Here is an 8,908-nt window from a genome sequence, read left to right on the forward strand (position 1 = left end):
GAATCATGCGATTTTTGAGTCCATCTTGATTAGTTTTTCGTTGTCCTTCCAGCGGTGCGCTCGGTGGCACCCGAATCTATAGTTTTCAGAAATGACTATTTTGCTCCTGGGGGCTTATTTGTCATGTTTTCAATCTTTTGCTTTCGCATCAGTTCTTGTTAAGTTCCACGACCTCATGGAATGTCACTTTGACTTCTTAGAGTCTTGTTTTCCATTTTCGTTTCTGCATTTGGATCCGTTATCGGGTCATCCTTGCGGTTCATCACAGGACACGCTAGCCTAAAAACTAGGGTCATCATTGGTTGTACAACAAATATTCCCTAATGATTAGATAAAGGACAACTTTTGTGAGCTGGAAATTAAACTTTTTCGCACTGGAGGAATTTTGATCGATTGAACCATGGACTTGGATAGATCAAACATGGTTGAGATCTATCGAACTAAAGTTGGATCAATCCTCAATGGTGGCACCTTTTTGGATAAAAACAAATCTGAGATATTTTGAAGATATTTTTGGGAAAAGGATAAAAGTGGTTGGTAGGGTGATACAACTGGATAAGATCAATCATTTGGATAAGGACAAGAATGTTCGATCGATCAGAGAAGGAAGTTGGATTGATCAAACTTTTGAGATCTTTGAATAGGGACAAACATGGCTCAGATCTATCTTAGAGTGCTGAGATCGATGAAAGTTGGATCGATCGAACTTTTCTTGAGATCGATAGAAGTTGCTGAAATTCTACCCTTTGCTTCCTTTTTCTCTACTTTGCTCCTTTCTTTGATTAACCCCATAATTGCTTCAATTATGCTCTTATTTGGCTGAGTTAGCTTATTTTGGGGATAAGTACCTAAAAATGGAAATAACATGAAATCAATACAAAACGGTAAAATAAAGTAGATAAAGGTTCTAGAATAACTAAGCTTAAAGGGTTTAAATACGCACTTTTTAGCGCTCATCAGGGGGGGTTTTCTTCGTGTTTTTCCAGAAAAATTCATTTCGGACCTCGTTTCAGCTCTCAGTTCTAGCTGGAACTTTTCTTCCCCTAGCATGTCATGGTGCTTGTTGGGGTGCTCGTCTCGACATCGTGACGTCAATTTTTGTTTTTACTTGTTCTCCTTCGTCCGGACTCCAAATCGAGTGAACTTTTTTTTGAACTTGATTAATTTTTCACTGTCTTTCCAACGGTGCACTCAGTTACACCTGGATCTTTCTAGAGAATTACCAGTTTACCCTCTTGGCCTTAAAGGCTTGTTTTTCTTTGTCATGTCGTTTCTCCTTCGTCCAGACTCCGAATCATACAATTCTTAAGTCCATTTTGATTAGTTTTTCATTATATTTCCAGCGGTGTGCTCGGTGGCACCCGAATACATATTTTCAAAAATGACTATTTTGCCCCTGGGGACTAAATTGTTACTTTCTGATCTTTTGTTTCCGCTTCAGTTCTCATTGAGTTCCAGACCTCATGGAAGGTCATCAAAGTGTTTTAGAGGCATGTTGTGCCTTGGGAGACCGTTATCTTCTTTCTTGCTTCCGTATCTGGATCCGCTATCGGGTCAATCTCTGGCTCATCACAGGACGCACTAGCTTGTAGAACCAGGGTCGTCACATATTCTGAGACGTGATGTCCAAGTCTTCCACTATTTTATTTCGCATTCAATTCCAAGTTAACAATTATGTTTAATTGTGACTTGTGGCTTTGGTTATTGGCGATTTAATTTTGTTAAGTACATTTATGAATAATGATTTTTAAGGAATCATCACATGCTTTTAATGTTGTTAAGTACATTTGTGCATTATGATTTCTAAGGAATCATCGCATGTCTTTGATGTTGTTAAGTACATTTATGTTAAAATGTTCAAATATAACTTAGGAATGATCCTATAGATTCATTTAGAACATAGACGTTAGGTGGCATGACCCACTTTGGTTGTTTTTGCACTTTAGATTTCAAGTTGGTAACTTTGAGAATCTATGTGTTGATGCATTGTATTAGAAATTTAAATTATGCTAAATGGTTATATTTAGTTCTTTACACCTTTTAGATTTCAAGTTGATAACTTTGAGAATCTATATCTTGTTGCTTTGTATTGTATGTTCTTATGTTGTTTGGAATTGCATGAAGGATGTGATTTATGCTAGAAGTGATCTAAGGTAGCTTAGGATGCTCCCTGAGTCTCATGAGCCTATAAGCCCCAACTTGTTTCACCTTAAGGTGATAATTTTGTAAAATGCTAAGTCTATGCATGCTCATTTCCTACGAATAGCTTTATGTTACTCACCCTGAAGTTACTGGGGATTTGTTTCAGATACGAAGGCTTGGTTCATGATGTTCATCATCCCTTAGATGATTTGTAGACTTGAAGGTTTTAATTCTTGTAAAGGTTGGCTTGAAATGCCACTTGTAGCCTTATTTGTCAAAATGTATATTTTGATCTAAACATGCAATAGGTATATAAGTACACTCTTTACTACATATTTGATATGTATGAGATAAGGTCGGAGGCCAAAGACATGACTTCATGGAATATTATGAAAATATTAAAAAATGTCAAGTTATTGTTTCACCACAGTTGCATCAGGTGTGTGAAACACATTTTTATTTTATCAAAGGGTTTCATTAATCATGCATGAAGTGTGGCCAAGGGTCAAATGGTAATTTGAAACCATTTTATGATTTTAAGTTTCAAAATTCCTTTTCATGATCATTTTCGTCATTTTGGCCGTTAAGGGGTCGGATTTTGCATTGGCAGTATTTTTAAGCTATGGATTATTATAACGCATCCTAATAGGTAAGTTACATCTATGTGCATGATCGTTTCTAGGATAAACTCTTTCGTTGGTGAAATGAGCCTCCTATAGACTCATTTCACACTTTTGTTGAAAATTTTGGCTTAAGGGTATTTTAGGGATTTTCTTTGAGAAATAAATTCCGTTCTTAACTTTGTCACATAGAAAATATGATTTTAGAGGGAGTTTCTTCATGACATTTTTCTGAAAAATGTCATCTTGGTCTCGAAAATCGCATTCCAAACTCATTTTTCTGCATTTTTACTGTTTCTGCCACCTTTCTGGTGCAGTTGATATGGTTCAAGAATGTTGAGCTAGTTTAAGGTGAAGTTTTTGGTCCAGCATGGATGTTCTATCCATGTTGAACCGGTTCAAGTCCTCTAGAGTTGTTTGCAGGTTCAACTTTGGCCTTCCAACTTTGAACTGTTGTAACTTATTCGTTTCAATTCCGATTTGGTCCGTTCTTGAGTCTAAATTGACCATGTTGAAGTAAGCTTTCTAGTGGTATAAATTTTAGTTTTAGAATCTTCTCCTAGCTCAAGATATCCTTGTTTTATTGAGAGGGTGTCAGATTTAGTTCGAATCGGGATAGGGTTCATTTAGGATTTCACTTCCTTTAGTCTTGGGACTTTATATGAAACTACAAAATGATGTTTCTGGATGTTTTTGATCTCATTTGACTTGTTGGAAGTCAAATTCCTTCCTCTTAGAGTAAAATGACCATTTTACATTTGGTCCTTTTTTTGGTAGGTTTTTGATGCCCTCATTTTCGTTTTGTTTCCGTTGAGTCTCGAAATTCCTCAAAGGGCCATTCTTGTGTCTTAGGGATGACATACATCTCTAAGGACTGGTTTTTGTTTTGCTTCCACATTTTGGATCCATATCGGGTCATCATAGGACACACTGGGTTGAAAAATTAAGGGTTGTCACATCACGAATCAAAACTCGAGCCTAAGTCCTGAGGCTCGAGCCCTGTAAGAAAAAGAAAAAAATTAACAAGGCATTGAAGCTCGAGCCTTGTACCTTCAGAGCTCGAGCCTAATCTTAAGGTGCTCGAGCCTAATCTTAAGGTGCTCGAGCCTTGGCCCTCAAACTCGAGCACAAGGCATTAAAATTTGAAGAGTTAATTTAAAAGAAGAAGCTCCCAGGGCCTCATGCCAGACCTTAAGGATCGAGCACCATCATTCAAAGCTCTAGCCTTGAGTACCTAAATTTTTCCTGTTTAATATAGTTCCTTATACTTGTTGTAGTTGACTGATTGATGCATTGCTAGGACATTATGATATGAAAATAGGTTTGAATGAGCTTACCGTGCAATTAAGGCACTGATTTGAGAAGTTTGTGGGTATCTTCACTGGAAACCTTCACGAGACTACTACTCGTCCACTAGGGATAACCTAGGGGTTTAAAGGCTTATTGCATAAGCTAAATGCAACCGTGATTCCCACGAAAGTGGCTTTTTAGTTATGTATTGCTAAGGGACTAGCAATATGTAAGTTTGGGGGTGTGATGAGCGCTGAATATTGCATATTCAAGCCCCTAAATATACATACGTTAAGACCTAAAGTGATACTTCTATCCATTGTTAGACTAATTTCTACGTATTTCGTGTTTTTAGGTACTTCCCCAAAGAAACTGTTAAAACTGGATTTTTATGATGAAAAGATTGATAATGAAGTTTACCGTGTCATTACCGGTCATCCAGAACAAGCCGAGAGCTTAAATGGTGAAGTTTGGAAGAATTCAGGATCCAAAGCTCGAGCCCAAGTCTTGAGGCTCAAGCCTTGTACCTTCGAGCTCGAGCCCCAACTAAGGGTGCTTGAGCCTTGACCCTGAAGCTCGAGCACAAAGCGTCGGAATTTGAAGAGTTGATTTCCAAGCTCCTAGATCTTGTGCCAAACCTTAGGGATCGAACACTAACACCTAAAGCTCGAGCCCACAGCCCCAAAGCTCGAGCCCAACACCTTAGGATCGAGCATCATGTACAGAGGATCGAGCACCATCAATAAAAAGAAGTTTCGGAACAATTTTGCTCCCAGAGCTCGAGCCTGAACTTTAAGGCTCAAGCCCGAATCAAAAAGCTCGAGCACCACCACTTCGGGCTTGAGCAGTGATGAAAACTCTGAACCCGCTTTAGTATTTTGGCCATAACTTTTGACTTAGAACTCCAAATTGAGCAAACTTAGCGGCTCTGGAAAGAACACTCAAAGCCCGAAATTTTTATTTTTGATAGCCATCTCAATATTCGCACTCTAAATGGGTCAAAATCGCGTTACAAAGTCGGATAAAGTCACTGGCAGGTGATGCTCGAGCCTAAACCCAAAAGCTCAAGCCTAGGACTCTAAAGCTCGAGCCTGGACGTCCTGGAAGTCGAAAATACATGCGAGAATTACCAAAAATCATATTTCTTTATTTCCTTATGGGCCCAATTATTTCCAAAAGTTGTAAAACCAATCCAAAGGGGATTGGGACTTATTCTCCACTATAAAAGAAGAGGAGAAGGCCATAGAAAAATCATCAATCTCTCTTATATATCTCTCTCATGGTAGCTTTTAGGGTTTTGAAGGGAAGTCCCCGAGAGAGAAGTGCAGACCTTGACGATGAAGACTACACCAACACAGATGATATCTAGTGTCGTCACGAGTGGCTAATTCCTTTCTTAGGGCATTGATGTAACTCGATCTGATTACTATAGTTTGATTGTTTATACTTTAGGAATTTAATAATTTATATACTTGGATTATATGATTTTAAGCAACTGAGCCAACTCAATTGGTGTTTTAATGAATTAATAGTTTCTGAATAGTTATTACCTTATCTTAGATATAACTGCTTATAAACTGTTTTCAACCCATTCTTATTAGACGGTATCTGGCGGAGCCCTGCCGGACATAAGAATGGAGATCATGTAATGGTGTTCAAACGTTTTTTTGTGAATGAATGTTTTCATAGGCTGTGCTTAGGAAAAATGGATTATACTGCAAAATTAATTAGAAGTAGGTAGGTGGATAGTCTATGCTATACCGTAGATAGGTTATAGTTAATTGAAATTCATGAAACATCTTTCTTTAAAACCGAATTAAATGAATTTTATTGAGTTTAATTCATATGGTATATAAATTGTTGAAATCCCAAGGTTGAACAGTTGATCATAGTAAGAGGATCGTGGTGAAGTCAATCCCTAAGTATCTCTACCCTTGATCTTTTCTTTTTACTTTATTTATTTTCTGTTTATATTATTGCACCACAACAAATCAAATCCTCTTTCTAAATTAAAATAGTATTAATTGAAGACTTGATAAACCACCACAGTCCTTAAGGTTCGACACCCTCAACATAACCCTATCCTATAAGGATTCGTTTTATTGCGAGTGGTTAATTTATTATTGACACACTTCACATGCCACTACCAAGAGATCATGTTACTACCTTGATTAGACGAAAACAATTTCCACCATACCCCACTATCTAGACATCTCATGCCAAATGAAATATGGCAACCGATTTAACCTTAGTCTCTAAGTGAAAATACCACCTCAGATGGAGCGTACTCCCACTTAGTCAACTGTATACCATTGTCTAGAAGTAGTGTAATTGAATAAGATTTGTCTCCTAGTGGTGATCGTCCCCATCCGCCTGTCGCTAGTTCTATCATATGAAATCTATATCTAGTGACCAGTGAAACAAATACCCTCTGGAGGAGCACCCAAGATTGGTGGCGAGGTACTTGTTACACCTTACAATAGACCGACAATGGAAGGCTATGGAATTTAAGAATAAATCCCGCTCCCACTTGATTTTTTTAAATTAGAGAGTTTTCTATAAGTTTTATACATCCCATGTATAATATCATCATGTGAAAATATTAATTTTAATCTAAGTAATATTGGAATCCTTTTAAAATTTTTATTTTAGGCTCAATAAGCCTAAACCATTTGGGTCAACATAGCTCAATTTCTTAAGCTTAACTATGAAATAATCCTACACTTTTCACAAAATTTAATTTTAATTTTCAAAAAATCAAAATTTTGAAAATATTTTGGAAAGTGCTAATTTTCCCAAAACCACCCAAATAATTGATTCCAATTTTATTTAGTTTAAAATTAACTAAAAATACAACTAAAGCAATTCATGGATTAAGCATGACATTCAAGCATATAAGCATCACATGAATATAAGCACGTAATTAAAATCATGTTGCACCATAAATAGCTAATCCCCTCTCATGGCCGGTTGATAGTCATTTCAGATCATCTTGTGCTTTAAAAGTCCTCCAATGGAAAAGTTGGCTCTTTATCTTGTTTGAATTTTTTCGTTGATCTCTTCAAGAATTTCAACCTTAAATTTAATAAATATAGTACAAGGCTTTGTCCTTACCCAATTTAGGGCTTACAAAAATTCTAAATAAGATAAAATAAAATAAACTTATTCGGCTAGGGAAAATCAATCCTTATTTAAAATACCGCCACTAATTAAATAATTACATTACATGCAATTAAATAATAAAGTAAAACTCAACCGGGCCATGAAAGAGATTAAATTATTTAATCTGCACCTGCAATTAAACTTTAATATGCATACAAATACATGCATATTTTCGTGTAAGGATAATAATGAAACTGATTGCATCATATAAACAATCATATATGATTTCTAACAGATTATATAAATAGTGTAGTGAACATTTTTAAACAAAGTACAGTGATAACAACATGAATATTATATTGATTAAATATAACCCATATATAGCATGATGAATACTATATTCATGATATTTGGTTATCATTCTTACGAATGACCCACAGTATTGTCAAGCAAATCATTAATTCATTACTATCATATATATTGAAATCCATGAACAACCCCCATCACATGGGTGTAATTCTAAAGGCAATCAAAATATTGTGATTGTTAAAACAAGAGTGACGTGCTCAGGGTTTATGACTGCTCGTACAACTCCATAAATAGAAGACCATTGATCATTGAGCTTTCAAGTTTCGATACTAGCGACTGCCAGTCGCAGATCAAACAATTATGGATATTAACAGTTTCATTGAAACAGAAAACCCTCACATTAGCCTACTTGTACAACTTTGGACATTCTAGCAGACATATATATAAAGCAATAAATCACTATATATGTGCGCATAATAACAATAAAGCAATTAAATCATTACTATGATTGAATGAAAATTGCGTAGGTTGCTTTGATACCAATTGAAGACACGACGGAAGCATTTAAAAATTTTAGGAGCGTAACCACGTGATTTTTCATCAAATCAAGAAGTACTGTAAAAGGGTCCCATACATTTAGACGATTAAATAATTATCGAATACGAGAACATAATTCTTTGGCTTTGAACTCCGATGAACACATTCTTCTTTAGCCTTGAATACCAATGAGTCTTCACCTCTATGACCCCAATATAGGTTTATGGAACCCCAACCTTCTCTCTCACTCTATGTATTCTGAATAGTGTACCACAAAAATTCTATATCGCAGCGTGTCAAATATATGACCTGAGAGAGTCGGTTAAATTATCTGAGGCTAGAGATGAGGATCCAAGAGGGCTTCCTTATCCTAGCTCCAATTGGATAGAGATAGAAATTACACTAGGATTTAGAAATTACGACAAGGCCTGCCTACTAAATAATTACATATAAGCCCCTCTACTGCCGAATATCCATAAGTAGCCCCAGGAAAATATACTGTCCCACCTAAAGCTTACTTATATTTTATATTCCTTGAGTAAACCAATTTAATCCTTATGACCACTGAATTAAATTCTTTTATAAAAGGATTTTTCAAAATAAATATTTTTTCTAAATAAATAATAGAAAAATAATCTAGTAAACATTTTACTAAAATGCCTTATAAAGAGTGTGGAATCCATGTTGAGCATTTGTATTCCCAGAGCTCCAACATTAGCCACCCAAGATACCGTGGTATTAACCTTAAAAGATCTCAAACATTGGTGAGTCAAAGTGATTAGTATTGAAACTTGAGTTCATTAAATCCCTCAGGATTTAAAGCCTATGAATTTAGAGATAAGAAATACACCAAAATAATGACAGTATATTGTATTGTGTGATCTTTTAGTGATCCAGTTCAATGTACT

The sequence above is a fragment of the Cornus florida genome, unplaced genomic scaffold (assembly GCF_030987335.1).
Source record: "Cornus florida cultivar Cherokee Brave unplaced genomic scaffold, ASM3098733v1 CherokeeBrave_3.0.0_Hap2_Chr10, whole genome shotgun sequence".
Lineage (NCBI taxonomy): Eukaryota > Viridiplantae > Streptophyta > Magnoliopsida > Cornales > Cornaceae > Cornus > Cornus florida.